This window comes from Chinchilla lanigera, unplaced genomic scaffold (genome assembly GCF_000276665.1).
Source record: "Chinchilla lanigera isolate Chin_1 unplaced genomic scaffold, ChiLan1.0 scaffold00004, whole genome shotgun sequence".
NCBI classification, from domain to species: Eukaryota; Metazoa; Chordata; class Mammalia; order Rodentia; family Chinchillidae; genus Chinchilla; species Chinchilla lanigera.
The window spans coordinates 788,631-812,481 of NW_004955405.1; the positions used below are offsets into that span (position 1 = coordinate 788,631).

General features: G+C 36.8%; 2 long non-coding RNA genes across 3 annotated transcripts in view; one reads left to right on the top strand and one right to left on the bottom strand.

Annotated features, from left to right (window-relative positions):
• Positions 1-15,659, top strand: part of LOC102007399 — a 40,148-nt gene extending 24,489 nt beyond the window's left edge. The window contains exons 1-4 of one of the 2 annotated variants that reach the window (XR_259357.2): positions 8,706-8,857; positions 12,039-12,147; positions 12,583-12,704; positions 15,433-15,659. This is a non-coding gene — a long non-coding RNA (uncharacterized LOC102007399). Of the gene's footprint in view, positions 1-8,705; positions 8,858-12,038; positions 12,148-12,582; positions 12,705-15,432 lie in introns of those variants that run through there. The other variant, XR_259356.1, reaches the window with a different exon arrangement.
• A 4,028-nt stretch (positions 15,660-19,687) lies between these two features.
• LOC102007728 overlaps positions 19,688-23,851 on the bottom strand; it is a 40,372-nt gene continuing 36,208 nt past the window's right edge. Inside the window, exon 3 of the long non-coding RNA XR_259358.1 lies at positions 19,688-19,926. This is a non-coding gene — a long non-coding RNA (uncharacterized LOC102007728). The remainder of the gene's footprint in view (positions 19,927-23,851) is intronic.

The following is a 23,851-nucleotide window of genomic DNA, read 5'->3' on the forward strand; positions in this document are numbered from 1 at the left end:
GTTCTCGCGTCCTGGCCTCCGGGATTGGGTGCGGCCTACCTGGCTCTTTGGGCGCTTTTCGGCTGGGAATCGCGGTGGTATGAGTCCGGCCCACACTCCGACAAGTGAATCTTTATAAGTGGAATTTAAGTATCCAAAGAGGTTATAGCAGAGATTTGCAAACTTGAAAAAAAATTTTAGTGACTTTTAAAAACTTACAAAACAGAAATGAATTGGCCAAAATTCTTTGAGAAGTCCTATGGTAGCTAACAATATTTGTATCTGCATGCACCGTTGATCCTAGTGGGAAGGGATACTGCAGTGCTACTATCTCATTTACCACTTCTACTGCCATCGGCTACGTAACAAACAGTGGAATGAACTGATGTTACCACACTCTTCTTTTAGGTCAAGAGCAATCATCTATTTTGCCATTATGGTTTTCAGGGGAGGTAGGATAATTCAACAGACTGTGTGTATCATTTTCCTTCATTAAACCAGAATAGTTTTCCTTCATTTGGGGAGGAAGTCCAGAAAGGGGACGGCTGTGATAACTCACTTGGTAATTTAAAATATCCATCTGTTTCAAAAGATTGAAAAGCAATTTCTGCGGAACAGGCAGAAATATAACAATCACAGCTACGAATGGTATTTATAGTAATTGTAATTTTTATTGGAATGATTTCTTTCTGTCACTCTTGGAAGAACAGTACATCTTATTTTTTCCACATAAGTACACACATCTTTTTAAAGAGGGGGTTCTCATTTTGTGGTACAGGTTGGACTCCAATTCTCTGGTGCAAGTGATCCTCCTGTCCCGGCCTCCTGAATAGCCGGGGCTATAGGCACGCACCACCATGTGCTGCTTCAGTAAACACATTCCTATTGGACATTTTATAAAATATGGCTTGTATCCAGCTACCTCCCTTTAGGATTCCCAGACTGACCCCCCAGTGACCTTATCACTGCTAAAAGTGTAAAGATAATTTCCTGGTTGACATTCTTCCTAAAAATGATAATTTCCCCAAAACAGATGGTAACTAGTCTAACAACAATTATTATTTGGTAAATTTTTTTGTTCTGCCAAAAATTAAGGAAAATCAACTAGTTTCTGTGAGTCTGCAGTGGTCTGAGCTTTTGAACACAAATCACCTTACTTGAAGTTACAGAAGCTAAGCAACTTTTCAAAATCATAGATACTTGACTTTGAAGTCTTAGATTCACAGTTCAAATTCAAATCTGTAATTGAAGAATGAGAAAAGACCTAGTAAAGCATGTTTCCTCCAGGAATGGGAAGTTTTCTTAAGGTGCAAAAAGCTAGGGGCAAAACTGCAGAGCAAAAAGAATGTCTGAGCAGCGCAAGACCTGCAGATGAATGGGTAAAAGAGAGAGGGTAGTCCAGAGGCCAATCACTCTGACAGGAAAAGGGGTAGATACCATCTTCTGATGTGAGACGCTTTCCTTAGGGATCTTCATCCCACTGCCAGTCACTCTGACAGAAAATATGGTGGTTATTGGTCTTCTGGGTGTGAAAAACACCTCTCATACATCCAGGTCTTGAGGACTGGAGGTATGAAAATATTTGTAACTGGAATTTCAGTGTTGAGATGCGGTGTGCTCTTGGCATCAAACATAACCAAAAGTGATGAGCACATACACTGAGTCATCGGGATGCCTCTTGCTGACACTCCTCTGTAAAGACAACCCCAACCTCAAGGTCACATCTACCCTCCATCTAGCAAGACAGATCAAGTGATGATAGCACCCCCTCCCTGGAGCAGCAGGAGAGGAGAGCTTCTGAGCACAGCATGTGCTGAGGTGGAGATCATCCGACTCCCCACCACTTCTACATGTGGAGAAAATGTGTAGAAACTCAGAACTGAAAAAAACTGTTCTGTTGAACCCTGTAAGGGGGAGCTCAGGCCTCCTTGCCTGGCACTGACTGACTATTGCTTAATGGAACTTGGAGCAATGGAGGACTCTCCTCTCTCTCCTTAGAAGCTGATAAGCTGCTAAGTGGCACCTGCTTTAGCCATCGTAGTGGCTTGGTCCCCACCTCTGTCCCCTGCATACCACAGAGAGCCACAAGAAGACAGAACATGCAAGAAACCCTTCCAGCCAAGTGCTGATCAGATGGTCCATTTAACTGTGAGCGGGATGATGCTAACAAGGAAAGATCCTTGGACAAACAAGAGGTCTGTTATTTACTAGGGAACTGTGAGTGTAGGACTGACGGGATATCACTGTTGTTGGGTGGATGCAGAGCCATTTGGTTACAATATTTAAAATGTCAGTGTTACCCAAGCTAGTGAGTGGCACAAATTAGATGAAATAGTCAACTTCCTATAGCATCAGTCTATTTTTTAAAAATTTAAATACTATACACAGCTCAACTAGAACAGGAGCTTCCAGCATTTCTTGTATTAAACCCAAAATAAGAAGCCATAGAGTTTTCATTGGTCAATTCCACATATTCAGTCCCTGTCTCTTTAAAAAAGAAAAAAAAAGAAAGATTTTATTTTGAAATGTAATAAAAAATTATGGGTAATTATAAACTATCCAATTATGGATAATTGTAAACAATTATCCATAGCATTACATGAATGTAGTGAATAGAATCAAAGAAAAAGGTAGCAAATGGCTTTAAACAACACCTCTTAATGATTTTTTTTAATTTTAAAAATAAAAGGAGGAAAACACTGATAGACAGACGACCTTTTACAAAATAGCAAAAGAACAGTACAGACAATACAGAGTTACAAACAAAGTAGTAGGAAATTAGCAATGTTTGTTGTATTACATATTGATATCTTCAAAGTGGTTTCTCATGAAAACAGATAGAGACATGCAATATTGATCAATCAAGGATTCATTGACAGTTTCTTTCAGCAAAGAAATAGAAGACAGTAGATCAACTATGTTAACTATCCTGTATATACATACATACAAAACCTCTTAATGATTTTTACAAGGTACTTTCATTAGAATAATTTTAATATAATAACTATCTTCTATTGTTAGATAAAATTGTAAAATCATTCTAAATGTTTTCTTTCAAATTTGGACATATACACATTCTAACAAAGTAAATTTAAATGGATAATCACTTTCTGAATTGTGTCTTTAAAAACCTTGATTAATACTTGATACTCAGTGTTCCCCCCAACTCATTTCCTCACTGTTGAGTGTTTTTCTTCGCTGTTCCCAGCCCCCTCTAGCACTCCACTGTCCTATAGAAAAACTCAGACTTTAAAACAGTAGAATATTCCATACACCAGCGTGCTGAGTTTACTTCAGATGCTTCACAGGAGTGTGTAGGACAGGAGTAAGTTCTCACAGGAGGGGTGGAAGAGGTCTTTAATTTGTATCTTAGGCTCAGGTATATAGATTTTAATCTATTTGATGGAAGAATCACCTCTGGAAGCTCCAAGGGCTTTGTTTTATTTTCAATATGTTTTGTTTTGATCTGTACATTACTGATGTGATGGTCTGAACACTATGATCCTTACATAAAATACAAAGTCCTCTACCAATTTACTAGAAAATTCATAAGTAGTGAAATGAAGTGACTTAATGTTGATAAATTTGGTTTTATTTTACAAAAGAAATATATCTTATATTGTGAAGCAGTACACACATAAAATTATAAAACAGAAACAAAATCTTCCCAAAACAATGCCTCTTTGATCACATGCAGTGCATTTTTGATATTGTCTCTCCTGTTCATTTTCTTTTTATATCAGAAAGTTAGAGCTATGTACAGCCTTAGTTAACTGGCTTAGATTAACGAGAAACTAAAACTAACTGGGCATGAAGACATGCAGGTTTCATGGAATCATCTTATTTCCAAATTGTCCAAAAATATCTTTATAATATACTTTTCTAATATTCATTTGGGACAATATTAATTTTATTAGTTCACTTTATTAATAATAAAATTAATATTTTAATAAAGTTATTTTGCTTCTTTAAACACCTAATCTTAGCTGTCACCATTCTACATATTTCATATTGATTTATCTCTTTGAATTTCACTAGGTTCTTTGATAATGTCTCAGTCTTCTTCAGTGTCCTACTTCAGCAGTCCCAACCTTTTTGGTACCAGGGGTTAGTTTTGTGGAAGGTCATTTTTCCATAGACTAGGGGGGGGGTGAGAGATAGCTTGGGAATAATTCAAGTACATTATATTTATTATGCACTTTATTTATACTACTATTACATTGTAATATATAATGAAATAATTTTACAGCCCACCACAATGCAGAATCTACCAGAGCTGTAAATCTATTTTCCTGCAACTAGACTGTGCTATCTGGGAGACAGTAAGACACTGTAATCTCCTATTACTTGCTGTCACTGCAGAAGACCCTGCTTTACAAAGACAGGATGCTGGAAATGGAAGCAGACTCTTCAGTGCTCTTGTGGCAAACAAGTATTGCTGCCATGTTAACATAAATACAGCCTAGACTGTATGCCAGGGTGACTCATTAATCCTCCCTAGCAACTGTGCCTCAATATTCTCTGCTATTTCATCAATTCATCTAGTGATGGTGCTAGCTGAAAGGAGGAACACTACCATCTTTTGAACTGTGATCTCTCCTAAAAGTTCACGACAAATGTCTTTAGTAGTAGGCAGGATCAACTCTTCACCAACAGCAAAGGGCTGTTGGTTTAAGCAATGCAATTAGCCACAGAGAATGTTATTCTCAGTGCAGACACTTCTGATGAAGTGGTGGCCTTCAAAACTGTTTCTGATTTTTGGGTTCACATTTTTTCTTTTGCAAAACCTCAAAGGCTTGTCATTTAATGCAAGGTGCTTGGTTCTCCATGTGGCAAAGCAATTTTGAAGGTTCCACAGCTTTGTTAGACAGTTAATGGTCACATATTATACAAAGTGGGCTTGGAGAATGAGAATCACCTCTTGCAATCAATCTGTAATTTAAGTAAGACTTTTGGTATTTTCATTTAAGTGCAGGTTCCTTTTGTTCCTTTCCTTTTGTTCTAAAGATCTTCCTTTAGATCTTCTGCTGTTTCATCGTAGGGTCTTCCCCCTTTTCAAAGAAGCTCGCCAGATTTTTGTTGTTTACTTATTTTGGCTATGGTTAGCTTGTGAACTAGACAAAACTGTGATGAGAAAAGGGTGCAGTGTGAGAATGGAGCATGAAAATAGAAGTGGTAAATAAAATAATGGGCAGACCATGTGCCGGTTAAAATGTGTTGGGTTCTTATTTAAACCTGCTGTCAGATGCAGCTGTACCATTAAAACACATCCATTCACTTGCCACTTAGGCCCGGCTTCATTGTCACTTATCACTCATTGATAGGATTTTGATGTGAGTCTACAAGCAATTGATTCATTGTGGTGCAATCAAACCTCTCTGCTAATGTTAATCTGCATTTGCATCCACTCCCCAGTGCTAGCATCACTGCCTCAGCTCCAGTTTAGATTTTCAGGCATTGGATTTTTGCATTAAGCATGCAACCTGGATATCTTGTATGAGCAGTTTGCATAAGGGTTCATGCTTCTGTGGGAATCTAATGCTGTAGCTGATCTGACAGGAGGCACAGCTCAGGTGGTAATGTAAGTGATGGGGCATGGCTACAAATACAAATGGGCGTGCCAGCTAACCCACCCCTCACCTCTTGCGGTTATGCCTGGTTCATAATCCCTCATGGTTGGAGACCACAGTCTTATTTCATGGACTTATTTTGTTCATGCATCTCAACATTATTTCATTAAAAGAAGTTAGTTGCTTAATAACAATTTCTTTTGACTTTTAGAGTTCTGCATTTTTCCGTTCTTTCCAGCGTGAAATCATTACTACTTTTTTAAAAATATGTAATGTCAGTTTGTTTTTGTTAAATTTTGGATAACTTTACAAATATCTTTTCTAGGCCATTCTCTGTGGCCTCATACTAAGAATCTCTGCTAAAATGTTTGTGCTTAGAATTTTATACATTTTGTAAAACTTAAACAGTAAGTGTTAATGCTTATAACAACTTGACCATTTAAAGTTCTCATATCAAACTGATGTTTTGCTTCATCTCAGTTGTCATTCATTAATTTATTTGGAAATTATTGTTTTCAAGCTACTTGTATGAATAAATGATCAATCTTTTCCCTTTAATGTGTGCATGCAATATCACTAATTCCACAAAAATAATTTTAGATTTTTTTAGAAGAATTAGTATAATACTATTTAGTAGAGAAAGTACTTTTGGGAATTTTTAAAATATCAGTGGATAATTTTCACACAATAAATGTGTAATTCTTAAATACTAGCTATGACAATTTTATATACCACAGGAAATAAGAATATTTCCTCTACCAGAGAATTTCCCCATAAACCTCTCGCTACTCAGGCTCTTTCCCAAAAGAAACTACTTTCTGCTTCTGCATCAAGAACTGTGAAGAGTCTGCTGCTTTATCTTTCTTGAAACATAGTCAGTGATCTTGCTGTTGTTTTGTAGATTCTGGCAAAAGACATGAGTTATAATAATAGCAAAAAAGTTTTGGATCCTGAGCAGAGGAACCACTAAAAATAAATAGTCACTAAACCAAACCTCCTACCAGATAGTGGGCAAATAATAGAGATATTTTTAAAAAAACACTGGATTAGTTTGATGTTTAATCAAATGACTTCATATATTCTGTTTCATCACTAGATTCTAATTTTTTTTCTAATTATTACTTTGAACTAAATTAATTTAAAAGGCAAGAGTCCAACTTAGCATATCACTAAATTAGAAAGCCATATGTGAAGTGGTGTTATAGTCATTCAGGCAACATTTTCTCACTTCACACTTTAATATAGTAGCTGCCTACAAACGCCTAAGCTGTGTAACACAGGGTAAGACCTAACTGTCCTTTCAAAAAGGCTCAGTGATGTCCAGTGCAGGGTGATTTGCGAGTTGTTGCTTACAGTTATTCTGGGGGGAAAATCATCTGATGAAGTATTATATCTATATCATAATATCATACTGTATTTTATATCAAATATATATTATTATTTGGTCCTTAAAATGAAAATCAATAAAACATTAGGTAAACAAATAAGGCTCCTGTTCCTTGACACTTGAATTTGCAATAACTTTTCTTCAAATTTTATATTATTTTCAACCATGCTTTTAAAAAAGCAAATGTGATGTGCCGAATGTTGCAAAACCAAGAATAGGTTTTAATAAAAGACTTTCAAACAGAGTAAATGAACCATCTTTAATGTTTATGATAGTTTATTCAACTTCAAGTGTAGTTTTAAAAGCCAGGGCATGTAAATACAAAGATTTGCATCTTCCCATTAAGCTGGAGCCATTTTTAGAGAGCAAATGTTGACCAGAATAAGGAACAGTTAGAACGGATAGCTCATAGCAAACTTAGAGCATGAAGAATTCTTATGCTATAGGGACCAGAATACTGTTGGGAAGAGGGAACAGGGGTACACCTCCTGAACTAGTCAAAAGATCAGTGAGCTGCGTTTGTGGTGGCAAGTGTAAATAATTAAGATGTTTTTACAAACATACATGTTCAATACAATTTATTTTCTATATGAATAAATACTTACTCAAAATCTAATTCATTTCTGTTCCTTCAAAGCAAATAGATACTACATTCTGAACTAAATACCACTATTTTCTATAATCCATGTAAAATATTTGTTGCAAATTGATTTTTTGTTTCTTTAACTTTAGTATATGTTTGTGATATGTAGCAATTGCAGTAATTAGTGCATGTACACATTGCATCTACATTATTTTTTACAAAGTTTTTACAATTTGTTGCAAATTATTTTTAAACAGAAAATGGAGAATTTCAAAACTAGTCCGTGCTTATTTAAATTCACCATCGCAGTGCCTTGCTGCTTTTTTGGAGCACAATTCTTCCCTGATACTCTAAGTCTTTCTTGCTTAGGTATATTCTATAGTCACTTTTTTTATAAGTGTGTGATAGACAACTCTGAGTATCCAAAATACTTGTGTTTACCCTCACACTTGAAATTTGACTTGGGTAGAGAATCATTGTTCTCTGAAATTTGAAAATATACCTTCTGGCACATTGTGTTGCTGACAAAAAGTCTTGTCAGGTGTCATCCATTTGTAGTAATTTTTTTTTTCTTTGGATGCTTTTACACACTCCCTTTAACTTTGATTTTTGCCTTTCTGTAATAACATATATAAATATGACTTTTTAAAAAAGGGCCCTGCTGGGAACCCTGCTGGTCATCTTTCCTGCATTTCTGTGTGATTTTCTTGTGCGGCCACCTGATTCATCAGTTCTATATTTGGATATTTAGTTTTGTCATCTATTGTTTATTTCAGCTTACAGTTCCATTCTTGGTGGTGTTTTTTGATTTTTATGGTTTTTAAATTTCATCTCTTACTATTTTTGTGTAGTAACTGTTAATGCTTGATGCATGGATCTTTTTTATCCTTTTATCTTTGAGACATGTAAATGACTTGTTCGAAGACAATCACAGATTGCTGTATAATTTCTCTTTCCTTAATTGGGAAGTCTGTTGTTACATCTGTGACAGTTTCCTAAGGCAGGTTAATCTAGAATATGCTAAATCTACTTCCATCAGTTTTCAGTTTCAAATAATTTATCAATTGTTTCCCAGTTGCTACTATTTCCTGTGTATATCTCAGTTTAAAATAATGGAAATTTTGTCCTTTTATTATAGGTAGCTAGGTTAGATAGAAATTAATATTCATTCAGAGAAGGACTGGGCTCCTAAAGAAGTCAGCAGAAAAAATAAACCCATCAGAACTGTGGCTGGAGGCGTATCTGAAGAAGGTCAGGGCACCCGATGAAGACGCAAAGACCAGGGCTATGTGCCTGCCCTAAGAGATGAGCAGTAACTTGGATTGATGCTGTGATTAGGTGGGTGACCACAGCATTCTCACCCATTCTTTCCTAAAAATGCTTTTCTTCTTTCCACGAATCTTTGCTGTATGACCTGTTCCCCCACTGGCTCAATATTAGCTAAGCAAGCTATGCTTGTAATCTTACTGGTTGATTATAGTTAGACCCACATTGTCCTTATGATTTTGTACCCATCTTATAATTTTGCTCTATAAAACATTGTTAGTGAAGCTACCTTAATGACCACCCACTGCTGGGACCCTCCTGTCTCTAGGAGCTCCTCCTACTCCCAATGACCATTCCTATTAATAATCTCTTTTGCCCTTTGGAATTCATTCTTTAATTTCAGGGACATGAACTGGCTGTATTTGACATCTAGCAGGTTGGGAGTTGTGTTTTCCCTTCCAAATTTTATAACTCATTTATTTTTCTTTCCACACAGTTTAACAGGGTCTCTAGCACTTTGCCACTCAGTGGTTGTCGTGGTGGCCCTCTTGGATCACTGCTGACCTAAAAGTGCTACCAAAATTTCTCCTATGTGCCCTTCTTCCTTCTTCCTTCCTTCCTTCCTTCCTTCCTTCCTTCCTTCCCTCTCTTTTTTTTCCACTCTTTCTGTCTCTTTCTCTGTCACTCTCTGTGTCTGTCTGTCTCTCTCTCCCTACACACACACATACACACCAGGGTCTTATTTTGTTGCCCAGGCTGGTTTCAAACTTTTGGGCTCATTGACCCTCTCGCCTTCACTTCCCCAAGGCTGGGATTACACACAGAGAGCCCCACTCCCAGCTTTTGCTGCTAATTTTTGTCCCTGAGTATTTAAAAGCTTAAATATTTACTGAGATTTTATTATAAATACTTTAAACCCTAGCAAAGACTTTAAAATTGAGTAGACATATTTCTTGTTAGGTCTTTAATATTGTGTGTTACTTTGATAGATTTTCTTGTACTGAATGATTCTTAGGACAAGGTATGTATGATATGTTATTTTAAATGTACTTCTTTGATATAAATTATATGTATTTTAAATAATATTTAGTAAAAAGAGATCATTTATCCAAATCACTTATATGATACCAGATTAATGCATCTTAGTCTATGGAAACCATATTTTCATAATTCTCAAAACTCTAGTACATTTGTACTTTTCAAATTAATTTTCCATGTTTCTTTTTTCCTGTTCTGCCTGTAGCAATGGCTCTTTGGCAGAATGACTTTGTAAGACCTGAGTAATAGCAGAATATAGAAATGAGTTGGTCTTCTAATCTTAAAATATTTTTTCAACTTCCTACTGCCTGACCAGTGTCACCAAGTTAGTGCAGTCTGTTTTCTGAATATATCTTCTAGATGTCTCCTACCCTCCCCAGAGTTGGAGCCACAGAAACGATTATATTTCAGCCTAAGGACTGTGTTCCCCACTTCTCCGTACTACCGAGATAACTGAATCCTGCCTCAGGTGTTTGATATGTGATTTTGCTCTCCTCCAGAGTGTGTGAGTCAATTTTCTGTGTACGAATTATAGCCTCCTTTTTTTTTTTTTTTTAAAAAAAAGGTCATTTAGTTAAATAAACATTAGCAGTCAAAGCAATTCATTTGTCTGACAATAATTAAATGTGGGGTTTTTCTACTAATGCTTGTTCTACTCTCATATCCTTAGGGGAAGGACTCACTGTTCTGACATTTGGTACCATAGTGCCTGACATCTCTATCTAGAACTAAGGCCCAGTGAGGAGGAACAAATAAGACAGCTCTTTAATCTGTTACTTCGAAGTGACCCCTCCTTATTCCAGTTAAAAGGCAAGGTGAAACCAGACATAGTAGCATACATGTGTAATCCCAGCACTCTGCGAGACCGAGGCAAGAGGATCACAAGTTTGAGCATAGCATGAGCAATTTAGTAACACCGTCTCAAAATTTAAAAATAATTTTTTTTTTTTTGGGCAGGGCTGCCCCATGGGCACAGTTTATCGGGCAGCAGCTTCAAAATTTAAATTTAAATTAAAAAATATATAAAAGGGCTGGCAGTATAACGTGAAGGCTTTGAGTTCAATACTTAGCACTGTTAAAATAAACAAACAAAAACCCCTCAGACTTACTCATCATCAAATCAGCAACTCACTTCTTTTTCATGTGGCAGCAAGGATGCTACCGAGCAACTGCTATGTTACAACGAATCTCAAAAGAGAGTGGCTTAGGACGACTACTTCTCCTGCTCACATATCTCTGTATTGGCACCTTGGACTAAGCTTGGCTGGACGTTTTCAGGACTCACACATGTGTGGAGTCTGCCACTGTGTCACCAGGGCCTGAGTAGCCCAGGATTGCCTCTCTCCTCCGTGGGATGTGCCACATCCAGCAGGCTACACCCATTTGTGTATGTAGCAGTGGCAGAGTTCTGATGGACAGTGCTACATGGAAGATTCTAGAAATCTAGATTCAGTCTCTTCTACCATATTTTGTTTACCAGGCCAGCTCAGATGCAGAGGCAAAGAAGTGGTCTCCATTTCTTGAGATGGAAATCAACTGAAAAGGATAGGATAAAGAAAAGACTGAGGATGGTGGCTGCTTTTGTAACATGCAGTGCTTGGCACTGGCAGATAAAGCAACTGCGTATGAACACTGAAATATCAAAACAAAACAAAACCGGTCTTGGTTGAGAACAGTAATGGCGCTTGTAGCCCGTTTGGGTAAAAATTACTTGTGTGGTATGAGACAGGTGTAAGGATGAGAAGTGCTTTGTCAGTAGGTTTTAATTTTAAATCATGTACTTTTTTCGTTGATACTGTTTTACTGAAGTTAAATACGAAATATTTCCAAAATGTAGCAGGATATATCTCTATGCTTCAGTCAGCACTTAATAAAAATTGCATGAAATAAAAAAAAAGGCAGGAGACATAAATCAGTACTGTTCTACTAAATTAGCTTCCTCATACTGAAATCTGTCAGATTTATAGCTCCTTCAGAGAGCACTTGTTTTGGTATAATAAATAAACTGTTGTTTCATCTACTGCATTCCTTCTATTACTCTACATTCACCTCATTATTATTTTATTCCTACAGGACGCTGTGCTGAACTGAACCATGAAATGAACTATACTGAACAATGTTAACAAAATAAATGTGCTAGGGTACCATCTGCATTTTCATGTTTCTGCCTGTCTAATTCCTCCTGCAATTATCATTCTGGTATTGTTTCTCATAGGTATCAAATCATAGAAGAAGACAGTAAGAGAATGAAAGTTAGAATAATTTAGCATGATAAGGACATCGTCAGCATCAGAAAAACAATGGATACTAAATAGATCTTCCAGGTCAGTTATTTTTACAATGCAGTGTTTGTTAACTGTTCCAGGTATACTGTTCTAACGTTCAAGGATCTTTCTGCAGCCCAAAACATGACATTTGCACATGTCTTGAAGTATGTGAGGGAGTAATCAAAGCAGTTAACAGGGGAAGGGAAAAAGGCAGCAGAGAGAAGACAGGGTATTGGTTCCTTCCTGTCTGTTTTGGGCTGTGTGCCTAGTGTCCTTTATATGCTCGATAGCCAACCATTGCTAGATAGGCCACTGTTTCTGACACTTATGTTGGGTAATCTTGTCTCTTGAATTACAGTAATACTACCTCTAGGGGCAGAAGCTGCACGTAATAGCTAATGTCTGTGTTGTCCTCATTGTTCTGTTAGTTTTTCTGGATTTTAATAAAGCAATTGATTTAAAAATGAATTTGTTTCTATTAATCCTATTAAGCCTTCAAAGCAGTTAGGCTCTGTAACCCCACTGGATTTTGGCCAGTAGAGTGGACTATGGTGGCAGTCTCCAGACTGAAGATGGCTTGGAACACGCTGCGATGAGAAGTACTTATGCTCGGGGTATGTTATAAGTAGAGTGTGAAATAATAAGTGCTTGAGCTTGGCCTCTGGTTTTCAGCATACAGCTGCTAATGGCTTTGGGTTTTAGTAGTAACGAGATGACAGGTATCTGGTGGCCACTAGACTGTTAAGGTAGGATCCAATCACTGCAAAGTCCATGGCATGATTAGAAAGTTAGAACTCTTACTCTTGCTATCTGCCCTTAGGGGATAGAAGGGCTAAAGATGGAGGTCCATCCCTAATGTCCAATAGCTAAATAAGCATTTCCTACTGAATGAAAAGTTCTATTAACATCCATAAATTGTAGGGTTTTTAGAAGTTCTGGGTTTGTGAACACCTCAAGGGGTGTGGCAAGTCTGGGGAGGGATAGCAGATCATGCACCTGCCCCTCTTTTTCACCCACTGTATCTCTTCCACTTTGTTTTCTCTAAATTGTAACTCTCTATACTCAACAAGTTTTTGAGAGGTTGTGTGAGTGTTATGAGAGAAATATAGAGTCAGAGATGACTTTAGTGTTTCCCTTGAGAAATTAAAATGGTCAAATCAACTAAATAGTTAACATAGTTATTACCTAAGAAGAGAAAGTTATATCTGAAACATGAATACAGTAGGGAGATCAAGACTTAAGTTTTGGACAATTTGTGCTTAGGATATCTATTACCCATGTAACTGGAACTGTCAATTTAAAAGAATTCTAGACTAGAGACATGAATATAGAAATCAACAATTTTTTTATTTTAAGTATAAAAGAAGGAAAAATTAACAAATAGACAACCATTTACAAAATAGCAAAAGAACAATACAAGCAATACAGAGTTACAAACAAAGTGGTAGGAAATTAACACTGCTTGTTCTATTACATATTGATATCTTCAGAATGGTTTTTCAGGAAAAGAAGTAGAGATGTGCAATATTGATCAATCAAGGAATCATTAACTGTTTCTCACAGCAAAGAAACAGAAGACAGTAGAACAACTATGTTAACTGTCCTGTATATACATACATACAAAATTTCTCCTTCTTTCCCTTTTCTTTCCCCACATCCCAGTTGCCCTTTACCCTTGAGTGTTTTCCTCTCGCTTCACAATGCCCATCATACCTACTAGTTTTTATTCACTCTTTTAGGTTTTACACTAGTGAGACAATGCGGTGCTTGCACATGGAGGTCTGATTTATTTCACTTATGAGCATGGTCTGTAGTTGTGACCATTTACCTATAAAAACCTCGAGTTTATCTTTCTTTACAGCTGAGTAATATTCCATTATATAAAAGTACCACAATTTTTTTATCCAATCCTCAGTGGATGGACATTTGGGTTGCTTTCACAATTTAGCAATTACAAATTGTGCTGCTATGAACATAGGTACACATATATTCCTGTGATACGATGTTTTCAGATCTTCTGGGAAAAGGCCCAGAAGGGGAATAGCTGGATTGAATGGGACCTCTAGACCCAGTTTACTGAGGAATCGCAAACTGATTTCCACAGTGGTTTCATCAGTCTGCATTCCCACCAGCAGTGGAGAAGGGTTCCTGTTTCTCCACAGCCTCGCCAGCATTTGCTATTGATTGATTTCTTAATGCTAGCCATTCTTACTGGGGTAAGGTAGAATCTCAGTGTTGTTTTAATTTGCATTTCTCAAATGACTGATGATGTTGAACATTTTCTTATGTATTTTTTTAGTTTTATTTGCCTTTTGTATTTCTTCATCTGAGAAGTGTGTATTCATCTCAGGTGCCCATTTTTGGATTGCTTTTTTGAATTTGGGGGCGCTGATATTTTTTAATTCTTTATATGTTCTAGATAGAAGCCCTTTGTCTGAGGGACATCACCTAAAATTTTTTCCAAGTTTGTGGGTTTTCTTTTTACTCTGCTGGTAATTTCTTTAGATGTGCAGAAACTTTTCAGTAGGATGAGATCCCAGTAGTTGATTCTTTCAAGTGTTTCACGTGCAGTTTGGTTTTTGTTCATGAACTCTCTGCCTACCCCTATGCCTTCAGGGCTTTTACCTACTTTGTCTTCCAATAGATTTAGTGTTTCTGTTTTAATATTGAGATCTGTGAACCATTTTGACTTGAGTTTGGTGCATAGTGATAGACTTGGGTCTATTTTCAGTCTTTGGCAGGTGGCAAGCCAATTTTTCCAGCACCATTTATTAAAGAGGCTATCTTTATTAAAGAGGCTTTTTGTTAACAATTGACTGAGAGTTCTTTTCTTCAACTGAGATGGAAATTACAAGTAGATAAAGTACAATTCTTTTAGTGTTAACAGCTCTGAGCTCTGAATACCAGCAACTCCCAGCACTTAGTGCTAGCGTCTCCTTTTCTCCCTGCGGCAAGCAGCCACCTTGCACTAAGAAGGAGGCTCCCAGCCATGATCCATGGCTTTGCCTCTTTCTCAGGCTGCTGATGGCCTTTTGCATCATCGGCCCCAATTGCTGCCCATAAGAACAGCCAGCAGCCTTTGGTTTCTCAGCCCCAGTTGCTGGCTGTCTTTATTGCCCCTGGGATTTGGTATTAGCAGCTGTGAGTACACAAGCTCAACTTTCTCTAGTTGATACAGAAATCATGAAAAGGCAACAATATGTTATCTGAAAGAAGTTTTACTAAAACTTATGCTGCAGCATAAGGAGGAACTGTGCACACTGACACACTAAGGGTGTTGCTTATATTGAAAAAAAAGGACAGGCTTGCACATGGATGGTGACACACTTTCTGTTTTGTCAGGGCTAAGAGAAGTTCCTTATAGACCTGACTGAGGACGGCGCTAGAGGAACAGTTATGCAGAAAGGCTGCAAAGGGCATCTCACAGGCTGGGTCTGGCATATGAAGCTTGTTGCAATCAGAGCTAATATCTCCTGGAGTGGCCATGGGTCACCTGATGTAGCTGGGGTGACTGCAAGCCCTCTGGGGTCACCAAGAAAAATGAAAAATAAAAAGTATCTCTTGGAGAGAGCCAGGCCCATCTGACCTGTCTAATTATTATTCAGTGCTGTCCAACAGAATTCCCTGCAGTGATGGAAATCTTCTGTTTGCATCAACTTATGGAGTAGCTGTATTTGTTTTCTATTCCTGCCACAACAAATTATTTTAAACTTGACAGTTTAAAATATAAATTTATTATTTTACAGCTCAGTTGGTCATAAGTCCAATATGGCTGCACTGGGCTAAAATGAAGATGTCAGCATGGTTATATTCCTTCATGGAGGCTCTGGAGGGAATCTGGCTTTTTTTTTCTTCATTCTCTCTCTCTGTCTCTCTGTCTGTCTTTCTCTCTCTCTCTGTCTCTGCCCCTCTGTGTCTCTTTCTTTCTTTTTCTTTCTTTCTTTCTTTCTTTCTTTCTTTCTTTCTTTCTTTCTTTCTTTCTTTCTTTCTTTCTTTCTTTCTTTCCTTTCATCTAGGGCAGCCTCCAGCTACCACTTGCATCCTTTATCTCCTGGCTCCTGTATCTTCAAAGCCAGCCAGACTTACTGAGCTCAAATAGCTCAGCTCATTACTCTGCCTTCCTTTTCCATTGTAAGGACTTTGTAAATTTCATTAAGCTCACTTAGATAGACCAGGAAAATCTCATCTCAAGATCCTCAGCCATAATAACCCATACAAAATCCCTTTTGCCCTGGAGGCAGTTTGTTTATAGTTTCCAGGGATTTGAATTTGAACATGTTTGGGGACCATTACTTTGCCTACTATAGTAATATGGTCTTATTACCATGTACCGGTGGAACACTTGATATATGGCTACAACAGCTAATGTTTTTATTTCATTTAATTTTAATTAATTGATATTGAAACACACACATGGGGATAGTGATTATCTTGGGGGACAACACGGATCTAGGAGAATAGGAAAGTCAGGAGGCTAGGGACAAGTGGTACAATCACAGACTAGCATTCAGGGAGTACGTATATGCGTAACTTGCACTTATGAGTTGTAAGACTTCAGCACGATTGTATGTCTACAGCTATGTTGAGGTAGTGATGGCACCCACAGAATCGGCTTTACCATGTGTTAGCAAAAAACAAAGTAAAACCAAAAACCCCACTATAAAGTAGAAAGAGAAAATGTTTTGATTTAAGAAACTATGATGAGCAAAGGTACCAAAAAAGAAAGTTCAATTGATTTTAAGGCAAGATGGCCACAAAAAGTTTAAATATATTTTAGCAACTGTAAAATGAGTATTTTTCCTCTGAAATGCTTGGGACTAGAAGTATTTCAAATTTAGAGGATTTTGGATTTGGGGATACTTGCATAGATTTTGCCAGATGCATGTCCCTAACCCAAAATTTGAAATCCAAAATGCCCCAAAGTATGAAACTTTCTGAGTACAGAGAGGATACAAAGAAAAGTTTTTCAGTATTTTGTAGTTTCAGATTAGAGATACTTAGGCAGTATTAATTAGATCTATTCCTTTGTCAGAGACAAAGAACAATAGCTATTTTAAAAGTGAAACAAATAAAATGCTAGAAAGTTCAAAACTTCAATCAGGAAATAAAAAGTGAGACAATCAGAGAAATTTCAGGGGAAGTAAGAGTCATTCTTCCAAGCACGGAGTTGAGTTCACAATGTGCATGGGGCTCCAAAAAGTCCAAGCCAAACTTCACTTAAGATAATCTCTGATTAGTAGTTCTCCCAAGATAGGAGACAGAAGCAAATATAAATCAATTCTTGTTTTGTTTTGTTTTGTTTGTTGCTGAGGTGAGGAGTGGTGTGCCTGTTATTGCCCAGCGATCCTCTGAAGTAAAGCCTGCATATTCACATGCCTTCTTCACGGAGCCTGGAGATGGCATTTTTTTCCTTTAAGGAGACAGATGCACATAAGGACAGTGATTTCCTATGGCCGATGTCAATATTATTATTATTGTTGTTGTTATTGTTATTATTATTTTGGTCAAAGGTCTCTTAAAGGCCGGGTAATTTTAGGGATGCAATGCAAAAAAAACCAATTATGATTTCACTAACTACAATAAAAAATAAATATAAGAAGCAGCAAGAAAAAACTAAAAGCTTCAGAATAAAAGAATTTTACTAATATTAAGCAAAATAAAATGTGTCTTTATTTTGAGAGGTCCACAGAGTATGATATTTTCAGCCGTCCCAGGTGTCATGGAGTCAGGCCTATTGAGACAAAAAGGTAAATGCTGGCAGAACATTTGACCAAGGAGTAAAAAGTTACAATAATAAAATTACAGGTTGCTTTGAACTTTTAATCAAATATTTGACTAAGGACAGCGGAATTAAATGTAATCTTACTGTTTGATGCTATAAAAATGAAAGTATATAAAATTTTGAGATGAGAGGAGATAACATAGTAGGGTCAATCTCATCATCTTATTATACAATGGGTAGTTTAGACACTTGTCTGAACTTAATACAGTGAGGAAGAGTGGCTTAAAAATGGTGCCTAAGTTTATAAAGCAACTGCATCAGAGTTAAAAACACTGTATGAAGTGTAAAAATGACAAAAGCAAGAAGAACCAGTACAGAATCTGAATAAATCCTGGTTTTTCAAAAGGAAGAAACAATACATAATGTCTAAAATTACCAATATAGAAGATAGAGATGCAATTATTTTACTCAGAATAGAGGAGATAACGACTGGAATAGCACAAAATAGGAGTAGTAACAGTGGTAGCCTCTGGGAAATGTGATTATGGGTATTATAATATTTTGTGCTGTCAAAATCTGCTTTTAAGAAAGAGGAAATACAGAGAGAACAACTTTTTATTTGAAATTTGCACCCTGAGGGAATGCCAAGAAATTAATGTATCTACAAAAGAATAATAGCTGCTATTTGAAAGATAGCTCTCTTAAAAATGCTCAATAAAAAAGAATAACTGGGATGAAGGAAAGGAGGAAAGAAAGAAGGAAAGGAAAAAATATATGTATGTATACACAAGATAGCTAACATAAGTGTACTATATTACTTTGTATTGGTTTATTAAAAGGAACAGTTAATGTTTAAGGGTTTGATCAATCTTGCATACCTATACCTGGTAATCTGAGCAACTACTTTGAAGATAACAATAAGTAATACAACAACCATTGTTCATTTCCTATCATCGTATTTTGAAATTCTGTATCATTTTTATAGCTTTTGTGTTGCTTTGTTTTTGTCTTGCTTTTGTTATTTTGATTTTGTTCTTTTCTCTTTAAAATAAAAAAGTAAAAAAAAATTAAAATAGTCATAGCTGCCTAAAATTTCTTTCAGTTTTGATTTCTTCTTTAATCTGAGTTATTTAGAAGAGTGTTTATTTCAAATTAGGTAGGTTTAATGTATTGTGTTTTTCTCTGACTTTTCCCTATTAAAAGTTTTATTGGGTTCAGAAAATGTCATGCATTGAAAGTATACTTTGGAAGATTTTTAAAGGTTTTCTTTGTGTGCTAAGGAGATTTTTGTAATGGTGCCATGGGATTCCAAATGGAATGTAAATTATCCTTTTTTGTCAGATATGAAGATTCTGAAAGCTAGCTGTATTAAGAATATTGTAGGATCATGTAACTTTATTATTTTAGGCTATGTACAATTACTTCTTACAGGACTGTTAAGTTGGTATTAAATCCTAACCCACAAAGCATTGGCTATTTCTCCCTCTACATCTATATATTTCAAAGGCATATTGTTTGTAACACCAAGACCATAAGTATTGCATATTTAATTAAAATAAAATATTTTGGCCACTTATGTGAATTTTACTTTGTTCAATATAAATGCTGCCAATTGTTCATCTTTACATTATTACCAAATAATGGATATATTTTTTCTACTCTGCTATAATTCTTTTAAAATAAAAGAAAGATGAAGAAACACATAATGGAGGAGTAAAACACTCCAATAACCCTCCCTCCATAAATGCAGTGAGCATGCTAGCAAGGACTTTACATTAACTTCTCCAGAAACTAATCAAAGTTTCCAACAATCTGAAGATATTTTGTTTTAGAGAAATCACAGACTCTTGGTAAAAACAGTGAGTTTTGCGGGATCTTCTTTATTCTCATGCCTCTCTTGTCAGCTCCGTGGTAGCCTTAAACACAGCGGAATCACACCCACAGTAGCCTGGCAGTCACTCAGCAGAAGGAGAGTTGGGACTGCCCAACACCCTCATCCCTCATCGCCGCTAACTTGACTGGTGCAGAAGCTACACAAGCTCCATTCTCTAGGCTCATCATTATGAGAGTGGGTTGAATGTTTTCTCTTTGAGAAGCGCCATCTCCTCAAGTGTCTAAAAGAATCATCAGTAAAAATTTAACGTCATAGCTTCCTGAGACAGAGATACTGGTCAGCCCTAAAAAGAGGCTAAGACATCTACAATGCAAAACTGAGGAAGTCACAGATGAAAGGAAAGTTCCAAATTACAACCAACGACAACAATAACAACCAATCTTAGAGGGTGAAGAGAGTCTGATTTCCACCTCATTTCCAGAGTTGCCCCAATATCTTATTTTAAATGCTTAATTTTTAAATTTATAAAATGCACATTTTAAAAATTTATAAACATTTATAAAATGCACAGGAAAATGAAAAAGGAGCGTGCCTCATAAACAAAGTGGATAAGCCGTCCTTGCGAGAGGCCACTGGAAGCTTAAAACATGGACTTACTGGTTAAAGATTCCAAAAAACGAAAGGAACATCTACCATCCAGATCCCTCTCTGGGTGTAACCATGCATTTAATATGGTTAATGCTAGCCATTTGAAGTATTTAAATTTAAAATAATTTAACTAAAAGGAAATTTAAAATCCAGGTCCTTAATTGCACTAGCAAACTTCAAAGTGCTCAGTAGGGCTGGGGATGTAGCTCAGCAGCACTTGGCAAGCACGAGGTCCTGAGTTTGATTTCCGGTACCAAAAAAACATCATGAGTGAAGTGCTCAATAGTGATACAGTACATAGCTAGTGGCTACTATATTGGACTTCACAGATGTAGAAAATTTATGTAAATTAATAAAACTCTACTGGGCAGAAAAATCAATAAGATTTTAATTGAGTGTGTGGAAAAGGACAGTTGCTCACTATTAACAGAAGTGTAATTGTGCCCAGGTTTTTAAAAAAGAATGTAGCAATATCTACTCAAGTTAAATTATAATCACTTTTGTTTGTATATACAAAAATGTAGTAAATGGACATTTTTGTTTATAATGGCAAATAATTAGAAATACCCCAATCATTGACAAATTACTTAACTAATTTATATAATCTATTAAGTGACCAAAAAACAAATCACAAAACAATATGAATAATATCGTGTGTGTGTGTGTGTGTGTGTGTGTGTGTGTGCGTGTGTGCATGTATGTTAAATCTATGTATATGTAACTAGGAAAATACACTTTTAAGGCTAATGAGTAAATTTTTATAATGGACCTTAGGGACCATAGGGAGAGTAAAGTATAAAATACAATATCATGCTTTGCTTTTTCTGAAGTGTTAGAGATTCTTTTCACAATTAAAAAAGAAAAAAATTAAAGAAGCTATCGTAGTAGAAGCAGTGACCTCAATCTTTTTTCCACTACTTTAGAGATTTCATCCAAATGACAAATGGTGTTGGGTTAACACTGTCATGCATGCTGAGAAAATTATGAGTACCAAACATGTTTTTCCTCCGACATGTTTACACTTAGACATGGAACTCTGAGTAATAAAGAATTGCATGTATTTGAGAAAAAACATGAAAGAGTGCTTTCGTATTTTTCATGCAGTACTGAAGACAGGGAGCTCAGACCATCTGCGATCGAGCACACCACACCAGAGCAACAGCGCAGTGAGCGGCCATGCAGGTTTTATTTCCACCCGCCGCGCACTCTATTAGCGTTCAATTCGATTCCTTTCTTGAGGGCTCGGATTGCCATTCTCACTGATGCACAGCCACTCTATGGTACAGATAAGACAACAGAAACCAAGTCTGAACGACTATTTCTGTAAAAGTGAGGAATAAGCGTACATTATTCTAGCTGGAGCCTTAAGTCAAGTGTGATTTCATTGTAATATCATAACTTATGATCAATGCATTAAAAAAAATGCTTGAAACTCCTTTGATATACTCAGATGATTTCTGGTGTGTATAAATATTTTGCATCCTGTACACCCTTGTTATTTTGCATATTAATTTTAATAAATTATCATGTTTCTGATTGTAAAGAACTTTATTTTTCTATATGTTACTGTTTTTACATATCTCAATTTCCATTAGTACATTTTCTAGGAAAATGCTATCTTTGCATTTTTAATATCACTGTTCTGATTACAAATATATCGGATAACACAAGGTTGTACAGTCATCCCTCGGTATATCGTGGTGCACTTATCACAGCTTCACTGCACTACAGGTTTAAAAAAAATATGTATATCTAATTCTGTATGGTGGAGTTTTTGCTCTTTCGCAGGATTTTGCAGTATATAGATATTTATATAATATTTATGATTTTAATTATTTTTGCCTAAAAATTTAAAACAAAATAAAAAATGTTAATTCAAATATATTAAAAGAATATTAAATCAAAATAAAATTCTGTACAGTATGTCTTTCATCAGTGGATGAACACTGTACTGTACACAGTGGAAATGCAGAACACCACTACCACCAGCCTGAGCCCAGCAGAGTCACTTGCCATATGAGAAGACCTGCATCGGGCAGGTGCTGCTTGTAGGCGAGGAGGGAGCACAGCACGCCCCTGGCCCACGCCCACGCTAGCAGCCGGCCTGGTGGGGGAGTTGAGGAGCGTGGGCCAGGGCTGGGCCGGGCTCCGCTGGTTGTGGCTAGGTCCCGTGTGCCTGGCTCCCAGGCCCACTCCGGCCCTCCATCCCCACCTGCCCTTTCCTTTCCTCCTGCCCTTGGAGCTGAGACTCCGATTCACCTGGGTGTCCACAGGCACTGCCCCAGCTGGAAGCCAAGGCTTTGGGATGAAGGGTCTCCCCGGGAAGGTGCACAGGAATTTGGGAAGGATTTATAGGAGTGTGAGAAGGGTTTATAAAGCCTTAAAATATATATAATTAATAAATATAACACTGCTACTTCGCAGATTTTCACCTATCGCGGGCGTCTCTGGAATGTAATTCCCGCGATAGGTGAGGGATCACTGTATTTCTAAGATTTTCTCCTTTAAAATCTTTTAAATTCTTCTTTCCTTATTTGGACTTCTCTCCTGCCTCACTTTTAATTCAGGTGTTCTATGTTCAGTTTCTGATCCCAATGGCCAGTGAAGGACAGTTCTTTCTCATCATGGATTAACATTATTTCCAACAAAATGTAATTATCTTGTGCCCTATCTTCTCAAAATGATGGTTTAATTTAGCAACATAAAACATGGATGGTAACAAAAACTGGGGATGTTTCTACCTGGATATATCTAGATATGCAGCCAAAAAGAATAAAAACTTACTAGAAGAGTGCAAAAAATGAATCCAGCCCAAGAGCTACAGTCTTTTAAGAGAAATATACCTGGAGTCCTTTAAAACAGATTACACAAGACCCTTTTTGGTCTTGAACTGTTTCTAATGGGACATTAAGGTTAGCATATCAGCTATGTGTTTTATTCATAAATATTGAATCTTTTCCATTCACTACACTCTAACAGATGAAGGGATGGATATATTATCACCTGAAGCAATATTTTTGCTATATTGACTGGTAGACCCCATTGACATAAACTCTCAAAGACACTTCTGTCAAACAGCAGCAACTAGAAAATTGACACAAGAAATCTTAAATTCTGGGAAAAGCCTGTTCCCAGCATTTCAAACTTACACATCAACAGATGCTCTTCAGAAGCACAGCCCTATGTCCCTTAGTGATGGGAGATTGTTCTGAGAAATGCTTAGTTGGGAAATTTTACCATTGTGTGACCCTCATAGCACATACTTACACAGATGTAGGTGACTTAGCTCAGCAACTTCACATGGCCTCTTTCTTTTTATTAAGTTTGTTGGTTCAATTTCAATATACATAATGGTCACATTCATCATAAGGAACTTGTACTTGTACAAGATATACCTTAGTTGTTCTTTTTTCGCATTTCCTTCCCCTCTCTTCACCTCATCTTTCCCATTATTTATAAATATTTGCTGCCGGGGGATGGGGATTTATCTCAGTGGCACAGCACCTGCCTGGCAAATGTGAGGTCGTGAGTTCGATTCCCAGTACCAGAAAAAAAAA